We start from the raw sequence: 22,622 nt of genomic DNA, 5'->3' as shown, positions 1-22,622 counted from the left end.
TTTTTGCCAACCCTTTGAGCCGGTTACCTTTTTTTGATTACCCTCTTTGGAACCTGAAGGAGTTATTGAAAAGAAAAACAAAACAAGAAGAAAAAAAGAAGAAAAAAAAGGAAAAGGAAAGAGAAAGAAAACAAAACAGACAGAAAGACAAAAGAAAAACAATAGTTCATGTTACCTTGAACTACGTTCGACTTGATTCCGAAAGGATACGTAGGCAACCTCTCTCTGGGGTTCAGTCACACCAAAATAAAAAACATTCCAAAAAAAAAAAGAAAAGAAATTGAAACTGGGGCAGATGTTACAATGGTTCAGCGATGGTTTCGCCTGAAAGGTTCCAAAGTTGTAATTCAATCCAAATCCTTTTTACCCAAATCCTTTTCAAGTCCTTCCGATCAATCAACGAAAATGTTCAAGAATTGGAGGATACAGTTACTTGGATCTGATACAACCAAATAGAGAAATAAAATAAGAGAGTCTTATTGGTGAAAAACCTCACGGGTACCGTAGGGCGATGGCGAGCATAGAAAATAAAAATGAGAGAGTCTTGGTAGTGAAAACCCGCAAAGGGCACTATAAGGCGATGGTGAGAAGAGAAATGAGGGAGGTCAGCTGGTGAAAACTCGCAAAGAGCACTACTGATCAAAAAGAGGATCTTCACAGCCATTTGCATGGACACAGTCCAGTGCAAGGTTTCTCGGCTTCAAGGCAAAGGTTGTGATGAATTGCTGAGAGTCGGACGGTTTACACAGATCAGGCATCCAGTCCAAAAAGCATGCCATGTCCATTAAAGTCCGCATATACTCCCAGATAACTCCTTCTTTAATTTCTGTTCCCCGAAAGTGACACCTCTTGTTTAAACTCATTATCCATTCCATTATTGTTTTTCTTTGAATCCCTTTCAGTATAACTTAGTGTCAAAATAAAGGCAAAGAAATGATGGTAAGACTGATTACAGGGCTCTCGTTTGAAGCGAACAGATACTTTGAAAAAGGCACCCAACCTCGGTAAGGGTATCAAGGCCACAAACTGACCACCACTTTGAACATTCATGATTTTTCATTGTTTGCAATAGGAACAAAGCAGTGTAGAATGGCGATTCCTAAAGGACTAATGTCACCAAAGGTAAGTTTTCTCAAAATCTCCACTTTCCTTTATTTTTAGCATGCATCACTACTGCTCATACTTCTCATTTTTGTAGCTTAACTTAGGTAGAACCTTTTCGCCTAGGGGGGATCCAGCTCATAGTTTCGGGTAGAAGTATTTTTTGCCCAGGCTATTTTTCGTAGCTTAACCTAGTTAGAACCTTTTTGCCTAGGGGGATCCAGCTCATAGTTCTAGGTAGAAGAACTCTTCGCTCAGGTTTTTTTTCGTAGCTTAACTCAGGTAGAACCTTTTCGCCTAAGGGGATCCAGCTCATAGTTCCGGGTAGAAGTACTCTTCGCTCAGGTTATTTTTTGTAGCTTAACCCAGGTAGAACCATTTCTCCTAGGAGGATCCAGCTCATAGTTCCGGGTAGAAGTACTCTTCGCCCAGGATGTTTTACGTAGCTTAATTAGGTAGAACCTTTTCGCCTAGGGGTATCCAGCTTATAGTTTGGGGTAGAAGTACTCTTCGCTCAGGATGTTTTACATAGCCTAACCCAGGTAGAACATTTTCGCCTAGGGGGATCTAGCTCATAGTTCAGGGTAGAAGTACTCTTCGCTCAGGTTGTTTTACGTAGCTTAACCCAGGTAGAACCTTTTCGCCTAGGCAGATCCAGATCATAGTTCCGGGTAGAATTACTCTTCGCCCAGGTTGTTTTACGTAGCTTAACCCAGGTAGAACCTTTTCGCCTAGGGGGATCCAGCTCATAGTTTGTTCCGGGTAGAAGTATTCTTCGCTCAGGTTGTTTTACGTAGCTTAACCCAGGTAGAACCTTTTCGTCTAGGGGGATCCAGCTCATAGTTCCAGGTAAAAGTACTCTTCACCCAGGATGTTTTACGTAGCTTAACCCAGGTAGGACCTTTTCTCCTAGGGGGTTCCAGCTCATAATTCTGGGTAGAAGTACTCTTCGCCCATGATGTTTTACGTAGCTTAATCCAGGTAGAACCTTTTCGCTTAGGGGGATCCAGCTCATAGTTCCGGGTAGAAGTACTCTTCGCTCAGGTTGTTTTTCGTAGCTTAACCCAGGTAGAACCTTTTCGCCTAGGGGGATCCAGCTCATAGTTCCGGGTAGAAGTACTCTTCGCTCATGTTGTTTTTCGTAGCTTAACCCAGGTAGAACCTTTTCGCCTAGGGGGATCCAGCTCATAGTTCCGGGTAGAAGTACTCTTCACTCAGGTTGGTTTACGTAGCTTAACCCAGGTAGAACCTTTTCGCCTAGGGGGATCTAGCTCATAGTTCCGGGTAGAAATACTCTTCGCTCAGGTTGTTTTACGTAGCTTAACCCGGGTAGAAACTTTTCGCCTAGGGGGATCCAACTCATATTCCGGGTAGAAGTACTCTTCGCTAGGCTCGCTTTTCGCAGTTTATCCTAGGTAGAACCTTTTCACCCAGGGGATTCATTTTCATTTCAGTAATACAGGGAACCAACCCCTGGTTACATTTTTTTGTTTTCCTAATACAGGGTGCCATCTCCTGGTTACCTTTCCTTAATAGTATCAGGGTACACCAATCCCTAGTCGCTTTTCCAATATAGGGTCTCCACTCCCTAGTTTCTTTCATTTTAGACATATGGTCTCCATTCCCTAGTCTCTGATTTTTTTTTTCCAGGGTATATCATTCCCGACCTTTTATTGCTTTCAATAAAGAACTAGTTTTGAATTTTGTTACAATAACTCACGAAATTTTCCTAGTGCGAACTGGGGCAGAAAATTTTTGCTCGTTTGTGTGTTTTGGTATCTGAGTAGGTTTTACCTCGAGGCACTGGGTTCGAGATGGAAAAAAGAAGAAGTCTCAATTCAGAATAAACAAAAAGAAAAAATAGGTGAATCCAAAATGCAAAAGTAGTTGAAAAGATGTGGAATGCTCAAGACATGACTGAAGCCACAGGCATTGAAGTCCCATTTTGATTAGAAGAAGCTATAGAACAATGAACTAACACCTACAGCTAGCGAGCATCAAGGTTTAGATGAGAGTCTGCATGAAGAACCAGTCAAGACTCAAGATCAAGTTTCAGAAGACTCATAGATAGGAAACTTGTAACTCATAGCTGATAGGCTTGTTGAGTTTCTTTTTTATTTTGATATAATAGCAGGATCGTGGACTGAAGCCTCGACGGAACCTTACTCGACTTCTCAACTCATCATTCCACCATTCTCCTTGAACTACACGCTACCTGATTCCCTTATAACCCGGGATATGTATGTTGTCCAAAACCAGGACTCGGTTGCACCCTATCTTTTATTTCTTTTCCTTTTGAATAACAGTTTGGTCAAAAATTAATCACATGGCTCACCTAGTCTTTGCCTGAAAGCTCTTCAAGTTTTCAAACAAAGAGGGGCAGCTACGAGCACCTAATTTTTACTATATTTGAAATTTTATCATCTTCTACTATGTAAATATTATTAGAAATTTAATATATTTTTTTAGCTTTGTTAAATTATTTTTATAGGATAAAAAGTAAAAATATTTTAGAAGGTAAAATTATTACTATTAGTATTATTTTTATTTTTTATCTTTATTTTAAAATAAAATAAATTAAAAAACAAACCGAAAAAAATAATTTTTTTATTTATTTTCGGATGGGAATAAAATAATAGAAAAATTAAAAGTATGGAATAAAAAAGTAAAAGTAAAAGTAGGTGGAAATTATTTTTAAAAAAAACGTAAAAGAAAGTGAAAAATTTTAAAAATAAAAGTAAAAGAATGTGGAAATTTTAAGGAAATTTTAAAAATAAAAAGTAAAAGAAAGTTGAAATTAAAAAATAAAAGTAAAGTTAGCTGAATTTGTTTAAAAAAAAAAAGTAAAAGTAAGTTCAAATTAAAAAAGAAAAGTAAAATAAGTGAAAATTACAAAAAGAAAAGTAAAATAAATGGAAAATAAAAGAAATAAAAGTAAAAAAAGTGGCAAATTTAAAAACTAAAAGTAAAGGAAAGTGGGGTATTATTTGTTTTTTTAAAAAAGAAGAAAAATGGGAAGTGGGAATTTGTTTTAATTAAAAAGTAATAAAATAATTAAAACAAAATCTGAAAAAATTTCAAATTTTTTTATAAGTAGAAGAGAAATGTGAGGATAAAAGAGGGGGAGAGAAATAGAAGAAAAAGAGAGGAGAGAATTGAGAGAATTTTATTTTCGTCTTCTATGCTAAGAGAATTTCTACTCGTGTCATTCTTTGTTCGTCTCTTCTTTTCGAAAAATCTAGCTATTCATCAACCAAAACCTAACAAAAATACTTCATAACATTCCTTTTTACACGCCAAAAAGTGAAGTCAATAGTCGAGGTCGAGGATTCTGTTGGAGCTCCGTTCACTAGCTTTTATGTTCTTCTTCGCTTATGCTTATTCGACGTTCGTCTGAGTTACTGTACCTGTTCTTGGAAACTCATTTAATTGAAAATTTTGCATTAAAGGTTTATTCTTTCATCTATTCGTTTAATCTTATTTCATGTGATTTTATTTATTTGCCTTTAAACTTTATAAATAATAATGTAAATTAGTCCCTAAATGCTATATACTTAATCATATTTCTGAAAATATGGTATTCAAACTTGCTTTAAAGTTAGGAAGATTTGGACCCTAATAAGTTTGGGATTCAATTGTTGGATTGTAGGGTATTGGTATATGATGGTTTATTTATTCAAATATCTAAAATCATACACTTCTTCCACAAGTAATTCCATATTTCATGACCTTACAATAATCTAAAAAATATAGGAAGAATACTGAACACCGATAGAGTGCTTTAGGCACGCCTTTAATTAGTTTATCACGATTATGTATACGTTCACGTGGCATAATTGTGATTTCCAAAAATAAAACCGAAGTATGTGTTAACTTTGGCCAAAACAATCTTAATAATAAAATGCCATTAATTGTGTACACGTACGCGTGACAAGATTTCGGCATAATAAACAAAACGGATTCACACACATGATTCGTTTCAAAGATAATTCTATATTTTAATAATTAAAAGCGGATAGATAAAACATGGAAATCAATAAATCACAGCTTATCTAAAATTAATTCAAGCCAAGTTGTAGTCAATAAAACGACCGTGCTGGAACCACGAAATTTGGGGAATGCCTTACACATTCTCCCCGGTCAACAGAATTCCTTACCCGAACTTTATTTTCGCAGACCAATAATAAAAGAGTTAAATCTTCCTTTGAATAGGGATTCAAATAAAAGGTGACTTGGAACACCAAAAATTCAATTCCAAGTGGCGGCTTTGTAAATAAAATAATCCCTACTCAAATTTGTCACTTTAATTGAAAAAACTCTTTAACTCACAATAATCCATACACATATCTTTTGTGGGGAAAAAAGGAGGTGTGACAGGTGGAAATCCCGGCGTATATCAAGGAAAGGCCAATTAATTAATGTATCATGTGATTCCTTACTATATTTAGAATTATATTAAGAGTAGGACTTTCCTACTATATAAAGGGGGTATGATCATTTGTATGCATCACGTTAACATAATACAAAGCAACACACTGCCTTCTTTCACCCTTCAATATTTTGTTACTCCGATTATACATTAGCTGAATCTTCGCTTGGTTCGAGAGTGATATAACTCGAGGGCTAAGGTCAATTGATCCGTTTGATTTGTATTTATCTCTTTTATAATTAATTTCAATATTAATTTATATATTTTCTCAATTTGTGCCAATTTATATCATGTATTCTTAAAGCCGCATATATATTCGATTGTTATCTTGGCCGAAAATGAGAATACCTCCACGAAGTAAACTTGTGCAGAGAAAAACGAGCTGGAATAGGAAGTCGAAGCTTTAGAATTATCAAATAACTTTACTTAATTGAGCTACATAAGTTGAACAAGACATAGAATGATTTCAACTATCAATGATATCTTAATGATATCTTCGAAAACTCAAATATAACCAACTGCTTAGCATAAAATATTTAGGAATGGCAATTGGGGCGTGCAGGCAGAGCGGGGCGGGGCAGGGGAAGATCTTAATAGGGCGGGGCAAAATATTATTTTTGAAAAACGTTGATGGGTTAGGGCATGGCAGGGGAAGGTATGGAGCTGCTGAAATTGTTTAACAGTATACAACTTGTTTTAGAAATTTGAAGCTTCAAGCTCGGGTTGTTATACAAGAGGCAGCTTTAATTTAATTTTGATTTACCAAACTCTTCTCTCTTTTATTTTATTTTTCATATTTTTTATCTAAATAGACAGAACGATAAACGCACACATTAATTTTTTGAGACAAAGTCAAAATTCATCCGTCCCATAGATGTTATTCTGTCACGACCAAATTTTCCTCCGTAGGATGTCGTGATGGCACATAATCTCTAAAACTATGTAAGCCTAACATACATGCAAAATATACAGAAATGACGAATAAACTCTTAGATACTCAACAACTATTATAAAGAAAACTCCGCAACTCAACATATACAAACTTCCCAAAATCTGATGATAACAAGTCACAAGCTCTACGAATAAGTACTGGCCATCCCTATACAATAGTGTCTAAAAAGGAAAAGAAAATGAAGTAGACTAGATAGAGGGTGACTCCCAGTCCTGCGGACGCCGGCATGTATACCTTGAAGTCTCCAAAGGTGAGCTCGTATTACTCGTGTCTGGACAGGTAGGAGGTACTTGGATCTGCACAAAAAGATGTGCAGAATCGTAGTATGAGTACACCACAACAGTACCCAGTAAGTGCCAAGACTAACCTTGATAGAGTACTGACGAGGTCAGGTCAAGGCCCTACTGGAATAAATAAGAAACTGAACGAGTAATTAATAGTGTTATAATAATAACAATGGAAATGAAACAAGTAAGAAATATACCAAGATTGACTATACTGAACTAAGGCAAATAATGCATCATGGAAGAAAACAAGGAATGTTATGCCAAGGAAACAAAGCAACCAAAACACAAGTGAAGCAATAGAAAAGTATCAACAAGAGTCACTACCGAGGTGCCGCCTTGTAGTCTCAAATCACAAAACAATTTGTAATATTTTCTTATATCACCGCGAAAGCCTTGCATTTAGTTTTGAAAATTATTTTTTCTGAAATAGCTTCCCACGTTTTAGCCCAGCTTATCACACCGCGTGGCTTCATGTAAATTTCCTACTAGCAACATGTGTATCAAGCCCACCTTATCTCACCGCATGCCTTTCAACCCCAAATCCTTATACCACCACATGCATAATAATATCACATCGTAACACAAACCGAACCTCAAGTGCCCAATATCACAACTTGCCAAAGAAGTCAACAATAAGGGTCTTTTCACAATAATTAGTCCATGGCTCAACCACAATATTCACAAGAGTACAACAATAACAACCGAAATTGAATAACTCAACAAGAATAGCATTTCACAACTTTATAACTTTGTCTCAATGTGAATCACGATCTTTATAACTCAATACCAATTTTAACAATAAGATATTCTAGGAATAACAACTTCAAGTAAAGAACTCAACGGTTAAATAATGAATAAGGAATAGAGGAAGCACTGCTTCAACTAAATACGTGAAGACAATTAACAAGTAAGAGATAAAACAAGTAAAGCATGTGAGGATAGACTAATGATGATAAATATAACATGTTAAGGTAACTCAATTAAGGCATAAAAAGAATCTACATGGCTAAAATCGGTCAACTTCCACATTTAGCCCATGTACACACTCGTCACCTTGTGTACATGGCTTTCACATATCACAATTAACACAAACCAACATCAATCCTAAGGGATAATTCCCCACATAAAGTTAGGCAAGACACTTACCTCAAAACACGCTAACTCAATCCACTTGTAAGCTTTTCCCTAGATTATCCAACTCCGAACGACACGAATCTAGCCAAAAATACTTTATTCGAAAAATATAAACTATAGGAAACTATTCCGAACAATAAAGTTACGATATTTAAAAAAAAACAAAACGTCAACACGGAACCGCGTCTCGAAACCCGACCAAAATTACAACATTTGAACACACATTCGATAATGAGTCTAACCATACAAGAATTACTCAAATCCGACCTTAAATCGCCCTTCGAATCCCCAAAATTTAGCCTAAGAAGTTTTCACAATTTTCCCCCATATTTTCAACTCAAATCACTAATTGAATTATAAAAATAATAATGAATTCGTGTAATATAGTCAAAACCGAGTTAGAATCTCTTATCCCAGTGATTTCTTTGAAGAACCCTAGAACAATCGCCACAAACTGAGCTATCTAGGTCCAAAAATATAAATGAGATTTAACCCTCGAAGACCCCCAATTTCTGCTTAGCGATTTCGGTTTTGCGAACCAACAGTCGCTTCTACGGATCCGCACCTGCGGAGCATTTCCGCAGGTGCAACCATGACTTAAGTCTTGAGAATGCCCTTCTACGGACACCCTAACATACCTGCGCTTACGCTTCTGCGAGCCCGTTTCTGCGGAGCTTCGATCGCACATGGGGTCCTTCCCCAGCCAACTCGAATCTGCTCCTACGATACCCCCTCTGCATCTGCGCGCTTGTTTTTACGAAACGCTAACCGCATCGGTGGTCCCAGCTGATCAAGGCCAACTTCGCTTCTGCGGCTCGAAAGACACTTCTGCGGTGCCGCACCTACGGCCCAAAGTGTGCAGGTGCGATTGCACCAGACACAGCCAAGCTTCAGCAATCACATAAGTCCAAATTTGTTTCGAATTAAATACGAATCACACCCGGGGCCCCCGGAACGCCGTCCGAATATACCAACAACTTCCAAAACACATAACGAACCTACTCGAGGTCAAAAATCACATCGTAACGGACCTACGAATCGTAAACCAATTCAAGCCTATTGAAACTTATGAACTTCCAAATTCCAAAACTAATGTCGATTCATACCAAAACAACTCTGACTAACTTCAAATCACAAGTCATAAATGACATGACATATCTATTCCAACATCCGAAATCGAAATCCGACCCCGATATGAATAAAGTTAACTCCCAGTCAAACTTTTCAAACTTCCAAACCTTCAACTTTCTAACTTTCGCCAATAAAAGCTGAAATGACCTACGGACCTCCAAATCAATATCCGGACACACTCCTAAGTCCAAAATACCATACAGAGCTATTGAGACCGTCAAAACTCCATTTCGGAATCGTCTACACAAAAGTCAAACTACTGTCAACTCTTTCAACTTAAGCCTCTAACTTAGAAACTAGGTATCCCATTTCACTCTGAAACTCACCTGAAACCAAATTCAAACAACCCGGCAAGTCACATAACGATAATATAACATACAAATGGCAATAAATAAGGGACCGGGGCTAAAATACTCAAAACGACCAGCTGGGTCGTTCCATCCTCCCCCTTTTAAAATAATCGTTCATCCTCGAACAAGTATAGAGACATACTTGAAATGGTGAAAAGATGAGGATAACGGCTACGCATATCATGCTCGGTCTCCCAAGTCGCCTCCTCTACTGATTGTCCCCTCTACTGAACCTTCACTGAAGCAATGCTCTACGATCTCAACTTTCGGACCTGCCTATGCAAAATGGCCACCATCTCCAGAACATAAGACAAATCCTTGTCCAACTAGACTGAGCTGAAATCCAACAGATGAGACGGATCACTGTGATACTTGCGAAGCATAGAAACATGGAATACTAGATGTACTGTAGCTACACTAAGTGGCAATTCAAGCTTGTAGGCCACCTCTCCCATCCTCTCAAGAATCTCAAAACGTCCGAGAGACCTAGGGGTCAACATGCCCTTCTTCCCGAACCTCATAACCCCATTCATGGGCGAAGCCCAGAGCAAGACCCTCTCCCCAACCATGAATACAACATCGCAAACTTTCCGATCTGCATAACTCTTTTGTCTTGATTGGGATGTGTGAAGCCGATCTTAAATCAATTTAACATTTTCCAAAGCATCCTAAACTAAGTCATTACCCAATAGCATATCCTCACCCGACTCAAACCATCCCATCGGAGACCAACACCGCCTCTCACACAATGCCTCATACGGAGACATTTGAATGCTCGATTGGTAGTTGTTGTAGGCAAACTCCGCAAGCGGCAAGAACTGATCGCAAGAACCCCCGAACTTCATGACACATGCACAAAGCATATCCTCTAATATCTGAATAGTGCGCTCGAACTGTCCATCCGTCTGAGGGTGGAATGTTGTACTAAACTCAACTTGTATGCCCAACTCTCGCTGTATGAACTTCCTGAATCGCGATGTAAACTGCATACCCCGGTCATAGATGATGGATACCGGCATGGCATGAAGTCGGACAATCTCGCGAATATAGACCTGAGCCAGCTGCTCTGAAGAATAAGTAGTCACCACTGGAATGCAATGAGCCAACTTGGTCAACCTATCCATAATCACCCATACTGTATCAAACTTTCTTCTGAGTCTGTGGGAGCCCAACAACAAAATCCATGGTAACTCGCTCCCATTTCCACTCGGGAATCTCTAGCCTCTGAAGCAATCCACCTAGCTGTGATGTTCATACTTCACCTGCTGATAATTTAGGCATCGGGCTAAATACTCCACTATGTCTTTCTTCATCCTCTTCCACCAATATTGTTACCGCAAGTCCTGATACATTTTAGAAGCACCCGGATGAATGGAGTACCGCGAACTGTGGGCCTCCTAAATAATCAACTCACACAAACCATCTACATTGGGCACACATAGCCGACCGTGCATCCGTAACACACCGTCATCCCTAATAGTAACCTCCTTGGCATAGCCGTGCTGAACCGTGTCTTTAAGGACAAACAAATGGGGGTCATATACTGATGCTCTCTGATACGATCATATAGAGAAGACTGATAAACCACACAAGACAAAACTCGACTCGGCTCCGAAACATCCAATCTAACAAACTGGTTGGCCAAGGCCTAAACATCCAATGCTAATGGCCTCTCCGCTGCCGATAGATATGCTAAACTGCCCAAGCTCTCCGCCTTTCAGCTCAAGGCATCGGCCACTACATTGGACTTACCAAGATGATATAGAATGGTGATATCAGAGTCCTTAAGCAACTCTAACAATCTCCGCTACCGCAAGTTAAGATCCTTCTGTTTGAATGGATTTTGTAGACTCCGGTGGTCGGTATAGACCTCACAAGGGACACCATACAAATAGTGCCGCCAAATATTCATGGCATGAACAATAGCTGCTAACTCAAGGTCGTGGACAGGATAATTCTTCTCATGTACCTTCAGCTATCTAGACGCGTAGGCAATCACCCTACCATCTTGCATCAACACTGCGCCAGGCCAACTCGCGATGCATCATAGTAAATAGTGTAAGACCCTGAACTCGTAGGCAATACCAACACTGGGGATGTAGTCAAAACATCTCTCCTCACACTCTTCGGTCCACCTGAATGGAGCACCCTTCTGGGTCAGTCTGGTCATAGGTGCAGCAATAGATGAGAAACCCTCTACGAATCAACAGTAATATTCTACCAACCCAAGAAAACTCTGGATCTCAGTAGCTGAAGACGGTATGGCCTCCCCCTCTAGTGCGACCCCTATCCGCCCGACCTCTACCTCTAGCTGGCTGTGCAGGTGGAGTGGCAACTGGTGCGGTAACCACGGCCTGAGAAGTCTGGGGACCCTATGGAATACGTGCAGCCTAAGTGGTCGGTGAAAGTGCACCCCTCCTGAGTCTGGGGCAGTCCCTCACCATATGACGAGTATCACCACACTCAAAATAAGCTCTCTGATGATGTGGCTGCTGAGAATGGCTCGGCCCTGGTCGGTTGGACTGACCACTGAAAGCACCCCGTGCAGGAGGTGCACTAGACAGTGGCAGTGCATAATGGGCAACCTGAGACCTGGAGTAGCCGGAATACCACTGGAAGCTCGATATACTAAATGAACAGGACGACTCACATAGCCTCTACCATGACAGGCTGCAAATGGGGCACGGGCACCACTATATGTGCCAGTATCTCGAGGCCTCTTGGCCTCCCTCTCCTCTCTCTCGCGGCCCCATATACCCTCCAATCTTTGAGCGATCTCCACCACCTGCTGGTATGCGGTATCAGTATCCAACCCTCAAGCCATGCTGAATCTAATACTATGGTTGATCCCCTCGTTAAATCGACGGACTCGCTCTCTGACTGTGGAGACTAAGGCTGGAGCATGTCAAAACAACTCGTTGAACCTGACAGCATACTCTGACATGGTCATAGCACCCTGGCGCAACTGCTCAAACTCTGCACACCATGCATCTCGAAGGCTCTGGGGAATAAAGTCTCTCATGAACATCTCTGAAAACTGAGCCTGTGTGAGTGAAGTTGCCTCGGCCTGGCTACCCAACTCATACGCTAGCCATCACTGATAAGCCGCTCCCTTAAGCTGGAATGTAGCAAAAGAAACCCCACTCGACTCCACAATACCCATAGTACGGAGGATACAGTGGCACTCCTCAAGAAGCCTATGTGCATCCTCTGAAGCTAAGCCGCTGAAAGTAAGGGTGGTACTTCTTGTACCTCTCTATCCTGGGCTGCTCCCCCTCAGATGTTGGTGCCCTAACCTCGGGCTGAACTGGAACAACCAGCTACACTGGTATGACCTCTAGCACCTGGTCAACCTGGACTCGCCGCTCTAGGGTACTGGTTGTGAGAGTATATGCTCTTCCCACAATGTGGGATGTGGCCGGTGCAAGTAGGATCAACCCTGCCTGAGCTAGAGTACTAAACAAGCTAAAGAAATGGGCGAGAGTCTCCTGGAGTGCAGGGGTAGTAACATGCATCTCAGGTGCCTGCCCTCCAACTAGAGCTACTGGTGGCTCCTCTACAGTAGCTCGATCAGGTGCTCTGGTTGCACCACGTGCCCGTCCTCGGCCTCTGCCCTGGCCTCTCGCGACTTTAGCAGCGGGTATGGGTGTGTGATCATCAGATCCAGCTGTATGTTTTCTCACCATCTATTAGAGAATAGAAAGATATAGATTTAGAATTTTGAAATCAGCAAATTCACACGATAAGAAATCAAAGAAGTGAAGCTTTTCCTAATAGTTCCATAGCCTCCCGAAGATAAGTACATAGGTCTCTTTACCGATCCGCGAGACTCTACTAAACCTGCTTATGACTCATAACACCTATGAACCTAAAGCTCTGATACTAGCTTTTCACGATCTAAATTTCCCTCCGTAGAATATCGTGATGGCACCTAGTCTCTAAGACTAGGTAAGCCTAACATACATGCAGAATATACAGAAATGATGAATAAATTTTTGAATACTCAACAACTATTATAAAGAAAACTTCGCAACTCAGCACATACAAACTTCCCAAAATCTGGTGATTACAAGTCACAAGCTCTTCGAATAAGTATTGGCCATCCTTACACAACAATGTCTAATAAGAAAAAGAAAATGAAGTAGATTAGATAGAGGGTGACTCCGAGGCGTGCGGACACCGGCAGGTATACCTTGAAGTCTCCGAAGCTGAGCTCATCTCACTAGTGCCTGGACTGGTAGGGGGTACCTGGATATGCACAAAAAAGATGTACAGAAGCGTAGCATGAGTATACCACAACGGTATCCAATAAGTGCCAAGCCTAACCTCGATAGAGTAGTGATGAGGTCAGGTCAAGGCCCTACTGGAATAAATAAGAAACTGAACGAGTAATTAATAGTGTAATAATAATAATAATGGAAATGAAACAAGTAAGAAATATACCAAGATTGGCTACACTCGACTAAGGCAAATAATGCATTACGGAAGAAAACAAGGTATGTTATGCCAAGGAAACAAAGCAACCAAAACACAAGTGAAGCAATAGTAAAGTATCAACAAGAGTCACTACCGAGGTACCGCCTCGTAGTCTCAAATCAAAAAACAATTCATAATCTTTGTTTATATCACCACGAAAGCCTTGCATTTAGTTTTGAAAACTAATTTTTTTTCCGATATAGCTTCCCGCGTTTTAGCCCACCTTATCACACCGCGTGACTTCAAGTAGTTCCCCTACTAGTAACACGCGTATCAAGCCCACCTTATCTCACCGCACGCATCTCAACCCCAAATCCTTATACTACCACATGCGTATCAATATAACAGCGTAACACAAATCGCACATCAAGTACCCAATATCACAACATGCCAAACAAATCAACAATACGGGTGTTTCCACAATAAATAGTCCATGGCTCAAACACAATATGCACAAGAGTCTCACAAAAATAATCGGAAGTGAATAACTCAACTAAAATAATATTTCACAACTTTACAACTTTGCCTCAATGTGAATCACGGCCTTTATAACTCAATACCAATTTCAACAACAAGATATTCAAGGAATACCAACTTCAAGTAAATAACTCAACCGTTAAATAATGAATAAGGAATAGAGGAAATAATGCTTCAACTAAACATGTGAAGACAATTAACAAGTAAGAGATATGACAAGTAGAGCATGTGAAGATAGACTAATGATGATGAATATAACATGTTAAGGTAACTCAATTAAGGCATGAAAGGAATCTACATTGCTAAAACCGATCAACTTCCATGTTTAGCCCGTGTACACACTCGTCACCTTGCATACACGACTTTCACATATCATAATTAACACAAACCAACATCAATCCTAAGGGGTAATTCCTCCCCCCCCCCTCCCCACAAAGTTAGGCAAGATACTTACCTCAAAATACGCTAACTTAATCCACTAGTAAGCTTTTTCCTCGATAATTCAACTCCGAACGGCCCGAATCTAGCCAAAAAAATTTCATTCCATAAATATAAACAATAGGAAACTATTCCAAACAATAAAGTTATGATATTTAAAAAGAAACAAAAAAGTCAACTCAAAAGGTGAACCCGGGTCCGTGTCTCGGAACCCGACCAAAATTATAAAATTCGAACACACATTCGATAACGATTCTAACCATACAAGAATTACTCAAATTCGACCTCAAATCGCCTATCAAATCCCCAAAATTTAGCCTAAGAAGTTTTCACTATTTTGTTTTCCAAATTTCCAACTCAAATCACTAATTAAATGATGACAATAACTATGGATTCGTGTAATATAGTCAAACCGAGTTAGAATCTCTTACCTCAATGATTATCTTTAAGAACCCTCGAAACATCGCCACAAACCAAGCTCTCTAGGTCAAAAAATAAAAATGAGATTAAACCCTCGAAGACCCCCAATTTCTGCCCAGCGATTTCGCTTTTGCAGGCAAACAGCCGCTTCTGCGGCTCTGCACCTGCAGAAATGCCATCGCAGGTGTGGCCATGACTTAAGTCCTGAGAATGTGCTTCTGCAGACACCCTAACGCACCTGTGCTCATGCGACCTATAGATCGCTTCTGCGAGCCCGTATCTGCGGAGCTTCGACCGCACTTGGGATCCTTCCCCAGCCCACTTGAATCCGCTCCTGCGATGCCCCCTCCGCATCTACGCGCCCACTTCTGCGAAACGCTGACCGCATCTGCGTTCCTAGCTGGGCAAGGCTAACTTCGCTTCTGCGGCTCGAAGGCCGCTTCTGCGGTGCCGCACCTGCGGCCCAAAGTGCGCAGGTGTGATTGCACCAGACACATCCATGCTTCAACAATCACACAAGTCCAAATTTATTCCGGATTCAATCTGAATCACACCCGGGGCCCCGTCCGAATATACCAACAAGTTTCAAACACACATAACGGACCTACTCTAGGCCGAAAATCACATCAAACAACATTGATTCTACGAATTGCATCCAATTCAAGCCCATTGAAACTTATGTACTTCATAATTCCAAAACTAATGCCGATTCATACCAAAAAAACTCTGACCAACTTTAAATTTTGCACACAAGTTATAAATGACATGACAAACCTATTTCAACTTCCGAAATTGAAATTCGACCCCGATATTAATAAAGTCAACTCCCCATCAAACTTTCCAACCTTCCAAACCTTCAACTTTCTAACTTTCGCCAATTCAAGTCGAAACGACCTACGAACCTCCAAATCAACATCCAGATATGTTCCTAAGTCCAAAATCACCATACAGAGCTATTGGGACCGTCAAAACTCCATTTTGGAGCCGTCTACATAAAAGTAAAACTACAGTCAACTCTTTCAACTTAAGCCTCCAACTTAGGGACTAGGTGTCACATTTCACTCTGAAACTCACCCGAAAACAAAATCAAACACCCCGGCAAGTCACATAACCACAATATAACATAAAAGAGGCAATATATAGAAGATCGAGGCTAAAATACTTAAAATGACCGGCCGGGTCGTTACATGTTCCTTCAATACTTTGGTCATAGTTTTAGGAGTTTTCATACAGCAGATATTTTGTGAACATATCTAGTACGATATACCATAATATTTAATTTTCTCTAGCTATTTGATCAATCCAATAAAAGTACGAAACTCGATTTTAAAATATTTCTCCAGCATCATCTGCTTCAAATTTATACTTCCTTCGTTCCAAATTAACATTCGCTTTAGCACAAAAATTAAAATTGTCCCTTCAGTAAATCAAGACTAAATATATTTGTTAATTGTTTTTAAGTATACCCTTAATGTTAATAAAAATGCACAATATATATTTAACAGGAAAAAAATCAATCTACTTCTATTTGCAGCTTAGTAACTTTTCATGTATGTACGAAAGATATAGTGTTTTTTAGAAGTTCTTTTGGCAACTATTCTGAAAGCATGGCACATGCACGTCTACTTCAAGATCTTCAGATTATAATGATTTTGGATATCCCATTTTTTTTTCTATTTCCTGCTCGCCAGTTTTGGAAGCATTCAGTTATGGATGAAGGAGTTCTCCATAATATGTTATTTGACTGAGCTTATTTATCCTGCAGTTAAGTCAAGTGTGTGGTTTTGATCCAATCACTATCTGATCTAACGAAAGCTAACTTTTGAAAATAAACAAAAAAACAAAGAGAAAAAAATTAAAGAGAATCTAAACGGGGCAGGACTTAATAGGGCGGGACAGGGCAAAAATTAGGAAAAAGGCTAAACGGGACAGGGAGGGTGGGTCAAAATCTTAGTGAGTCAAGGCTTGCCCTGCCCTGCCCTGCCTCGCCCAAATTGACATCTCTAAATATATTTGAGGGACACTGAGGGATGTTTGGGCTTGGTTTCAAATCTAAGCCATGTAAATAAGAAACTCTTGGTAGAAAGCGCGCTAAAGGAATTGCAGCCGATAGCCAGTTTTGACCATGCTATTTAAACTATATCCTTTCTCAAATTATTTAACTTGTGTGCTCCAAACAATCTACCTTACAGTTAACAAATAGACTAGAAGTGCCATATTATAGTTGCTAACCTATAATAATCAAATAAATAATCATGGCACCAAGATTCAGGGGCGGAACTAGATCATTAGATATGGGTTTGAATGATCCAGTTTATCTAGAACTTATATTTATATTGAAAATTTATTAAATATATATAAATTTATAATTGCAAACCTAATAACTGAGACAAATTATGAGTTCAAGGCAAGTTCAGAATCTATAAACTTTAAATTCTTACTTTAACTCTTAGATTAAGGGATGTAGTGGTTGAGGAGGTGGTGTGGTGGTGGAAGATCTTTTTTAGAAAATAAAAGGTTGATTAAAAAATGAGAAAATGAAAAGGTTGGACGCGTGGAGTCAGATGAGGATTTAGAAACAAAAAATTTAACTGTTCACTCACTTCTTTGTGTATAAAACAGGCTGGCTGCCTGGCCACGGGTATTAGGTATGATTGAGAAAAGGTTTGATGTATAAAAGTTTTCTCTTGAACTAAGGATGTATCAGAAGGATTTTGGTGCAAGTTGGGGATGGCAAAGTATATATTGAACCTGCAAGAAAAGGAGGAATATGAGGCTTCTTTCATTTGATTATCCTATTCTCTTATCACGACAGACTGAACAAACACACTTTCACTTAGAAATATATATACAGAAGTATGATTAATTAGTAGTAGGCCAGCTAGGGGAAGCACATGCACGAGATAAGTCTATATATAGACACACTGTGTAAACTTTCCTGCTTGTTATTTTATATTGGTGGCTAAAGTTAGAATTAAGATGAGATAGGATGTGTCTAACACATTTCTTAAGATATTACTCCTTCCTGTCCACAATAATTGACCAATTTTCCTTGGGCACACTCATTAAGGAAATACAAAATTTTAGACAAAAATAGTTAGTGTGATTAAACTACCCTTAATTAAATATTGCAGCATAGTCAATGTGAGTAGTAAAAGACTTTTTAGGGATACGTTAATAAGAATAATTTTGGGAAAATAAATTGAATTTTTTTCGATTATATAAATGAACACTTATTTTGAAACAAAATAAAAAGGTAAATTTGTCACTTATTATGGACAAGAGAAAGTATTTAGCTAAACATGACAAATGTGGTTTTGGAAATAATTGTGGTTTTAAAGCTAATTGTACTTTCCTCGTAACTCAAAAGATATACATATATTGAGATGACTAATTATTCTTAGCTAGCTACTACTCAGCCATGTACAACTACTGCTAATTATCTATATAAAAATACTATTTCACTGCAAATCAAATACTTCAAGACAATTGATAACATGCTTGTTATATCTTAGAAAAGAATGTTTACTGTCCTAAAATCAAACAATCACTCTTTTGAGAAGTGATAAATATCCCTTCGCAACCCTTCTTTTGTTTTCTTTTTACATTCATTTTTTCCCTTTGTCATAGTTCTAACCATAGAATAACCAAGGAACAGTCACATAACCAGCCACATTCTTAAAAATTGCCTAAAATCCTAACAAACAGTCACACAAATAAGTCACTTTGCATAAAACTTGGCTAATAATCTACATTCAAATTCCCTAAAATCAATCGTACAACATTACCACTTTCATTAAAAACTAACAAAGCATTTTTTCCCATTCTTAGCAGGTTATTCCACGTTATTAGGTTAGTCCTCATCTCTATTTTTTCGTATAAAGCCAATCAATGCCACTAACTTTTGTAAGAAATACACAAAATTACGTACGTTAGTAGTTTCTTTTGTAAGAAAGTTTTCATGGATACAGAACGTGGCACTAACACTTTGAGGCTACTGATGTTTCCATTGTTGGCGTATGGACACATCTCTCCATTAATTCTCAACGTAGCCAAAAAAACTCGTAGATAGGGGATTCTTGATTTATTTTTGTTCTACACCTATCAATCTCAAATCTATCCATAAAAAAATACCCGAAAATTACTCTATTTCAATTCAACTTGTTGAGCATCATTTACCAGAGTAGCCTCAACTTCCTCCTCATTACCACACAACCAATGGTCTCCCACCCCATCTAAGTCACACCCTTAAAAAGGCCATGAAATTGGCCAAAGCAAAATTGTCCAAAATCTTGGAAAATCTGAAACCTGATTTGGTGATCTACGACGCGATACAGCAATGGACTGAAGGAGTATAGCGAATGAGCATAACATTCCAGCTATCAAGCTCATAACTTCTGTTGCAGCTGTGTTTTCATACTTTTTTTTAACTTAGTAAAGAAACCAGGAGTTGAATTCCCTTTCCCAGCTATTTATCACAGGTTGTAAAATAGGGTGAAATGATGGCAAAATCTGCTAAAGAGAAAGATCACTGATGAATATGATGGTGACATTTTTACTCAAGAAAATATGTAAATCATGCTAATGAGTACCTCTAGAATTATAGAGGCCAAATACATATAGACTATTTGATTGGATTGAGCAATTGGAAAGTTATACCAGCTGGTCCACCTGTCCAAGATCCAATGAATGATGACGAAGCGGATGATCTGGAGCTTATTGATTGGCTAGGAAGAAAGATAAGCATTCAGCTGTATTTGTTTCCTTTGGAAGTGAGTATTTCTTGGCAAAGGAAGATATAGAAGAGATAACATTGGGATTGGAGCATAGTAATTTTAATTTCATATGGGTTGTAAGATTTCCAAAGGGGGAAGAACAAAATCTTGAGGAGGCACCAACACAATGTTTTCTTGAAAGGATTGGAGAAAGGGGAAAAGTTTCGGATAAATGGGCTCCACAACCAAGAATTTTAAACCATTCGAGTACTGGAGGATTTATAAGTCATTGTGGTTGGAATTCAGTAAAGGAAAGTGTCGATTTCGGGTTCCGATTATAGCAATGCCTTTTCATCTTGATCAACCAGTGAATGCTAGGTTGATGGTAGAATTAGGAGTGGCAGTGGAAATTGTTAGAAATGATGATGGTAAGATTCGAAGAGAAAAAAATGCATAAGTTGTTAAAGGGGTCATAGCTAGTGAAATAGGGAAAAATTTGAGGGCCAAAGTTAGAGATATCAGCAAGAATTTGAAATCTATAAGAGGTGAAGAGATGAATGCAGCTGCTGAAGTGCTAATTCAACTTTGTAAGAATAGTAATAAGAGAAAATAATGTGAAGTTGAGGTCTACTTGTTGTCTTTAAAATATATTAACTTGAGGTCTGTTGCTCCTAAACGCACGTGCAAGTATACATGGTCGTACAAGTAATATAGGATTCTAAGTCCAAATATCGTACCCACATGGACTTGTGATTAACTATTTACTAAATTAAACTAAGACAAGTAATCTATTCAAGCGATTTCTACAGATTATTAACTACAACTAGTCTAGAGTCAAAACTAAGAAATTAAAGAAAATATGTCGGCAAGCTTAGATGCGAATTCAATGGGAGAAAATATTCTATAGCTATGGGTTAGCTAACAACCCCGTTGCGTTTTCTACTTAAATTGTCTAATTAATTTATCTGTTTTATTGATTAAAAAGGCTAATATTGCTCGTAGCCTTCTCCCGAAGTACTACTCGCCTATTCAAGCTAACATAACACCTATATTCCTATGGAATTAGGACTAACAAGAACACATTTATAATTTCCGTATAATAACCAAGCAAGGTGATTAGGTATATCCCTATCCTAACCGCAAATCTGTTCCCGTTAATCAGGTTCAAGATCTCTCTCTACTCAATCTTATATGCAATCTAGAATTCCCTCTCCCCAGTTCAATCCTAGATTCGTAGATAGTATTCAATTGGTGATCAAGCAATCAAATAATTAAGTACAAGATTGAATAAATAAATCAATATTATAAATTAATAAGAACAATTCAAGTTTCAAACCACAACATTCATGTAGCATCCAAAACTCTAGAACTAATAAACTATGAAATTAAAGGGAGAGAAGAGAAGAAAAACTAGTTAGAAGCCTCCTTCAAGCGTGGTGTGTGTTCCTCCTCGGGAATTCTCCTTCAAAATATGTTAGATTACCTCCCAATTAGGTTTAAAACCTCTTTTATACGAGTTGAAAATGCGTAGGAACGAAATAACATTATCCCGGACGAAATAGGAAAACCCTGCATGCAGGGTCGAGGCTAGCGCCACACGCTGGGTGTAATAATCAGACCGGTCGTTTTGATCTCTAGCGCGTCGTTCGACGGTTTGAGGCCTTGAGTAGATTCACTTCAGGTGTTATGATTTGTACATGTGGTCGGAATTTAATTTCGGGAAGTTCAGAGTTGGTTTGGAAAGAAAATTCTAAATTTGAAAACTTTGAGTTGGAAGAGTCAACCAAACTTTGCATTTTGAGTAAAAGGCCTCAGAATCAGGATTTGCTGGTTCCAATAGGTTCGTATGACGATTTTGGACTTGGGCATATGTTCAAATCGGGTTTTGGATGATCCGGGAGCATTAAGACACTTATTATGGAAAGTTAACATTTTGAAGGTTTAATAATTTCCTAAGTTTGGGTTGAAGAGGATTTGGACGTTATCGACGTCCGTTTGGGATTCTGAGCCTGGTAATAGCTCTGTATGGTAATTTTGGTCTTAGGGGCGCGTCTAGATGTGGATTTGAAGGTCTGTAGATTGTTTCGGGGTCATTTGGCGAAAGTTGGAAATTTGAAGGTTTTTGGGAATTTTGATCGGGAGTGGACTTTTTGATATCGGTGTCAGATTCTGATTCCGATTCCGGAAGTAGGAGTAGGCCCGTAATGTTAATTATGACTTGTGTGCAAATTTTGAGGTCAATCGGATTCGATTTGATAGGTTTCGGCATCGAATGTAGAAGTTTGAAGTTCTAAAGTTCATAAAGCTTGAATTGGGGTGTGATTCGTGGTTTTGATGTTGTTTGATGTGATTTGAGGCCTTGAGCAAGTTTGTGTCATGTATTGGGACTAGTTGGTACAATTGGATGGGGTCCCGGGGACCTCAGGTGTGTTTCGGATCAAGTTGAGTTGTTTTGGAACTGGTGTTGCTGGTTCTGGTTTTGTCCTTCGCGAACGCGAAGGGAGTCCCGCGTTCGCGATGAAGGACATGGAGGCTGCTGATTTTGTTCATCGTGAAAGCGACACAAGGATCGCGAACGAGGAGAAGAGCATGGGGGAAACTACGCGAACGCAAGAGGGGAGGTCGTGAACGCGTAGAAGAGATGGGGGAGTCGGTCCTAGGGAAGTTTGGCCTTCGCGAATGCGGAGGGTACTGGTCACTAAGCTTCGCGAA

At 39.1% G+C, this 22,622-nt stretch overlaps 1 pseudogene; it reads left to right on the top strand.

The window, feature by feature from the left end:
- Positions 1–18,989: 18,989 nt before the first annotated feature.
- LOC108946721 (beta-D-glucosyl crocetin beta-1,6-glucosyltransferase-like) lies at positions 18,990–20,523 on the top strand (annotated as a pseudogene).
- Positions 20,524–22,622: the final 2,099 nt, after the last annotated feature.

Source organism: Nicotiana tomentosiformis, chromosome 11 (assembly GCF_000390325.3).
Source record: "Nicotiana tomentosiformis chromosome 11, ASM39032v3, whole genome shotgun sequence".
NCBI lineage: Eukaryota > Viridiplantae > Streptophyta > Magnoliopsida > Solanales > Solanaceae > Nicotiana > Nicotiana tomentosiformis.
The sequence above is the reverse complement of the archived record's forward strand: the minus strand, read 5'-3'. Positions and strand labels throughout refer to the sequence as shown.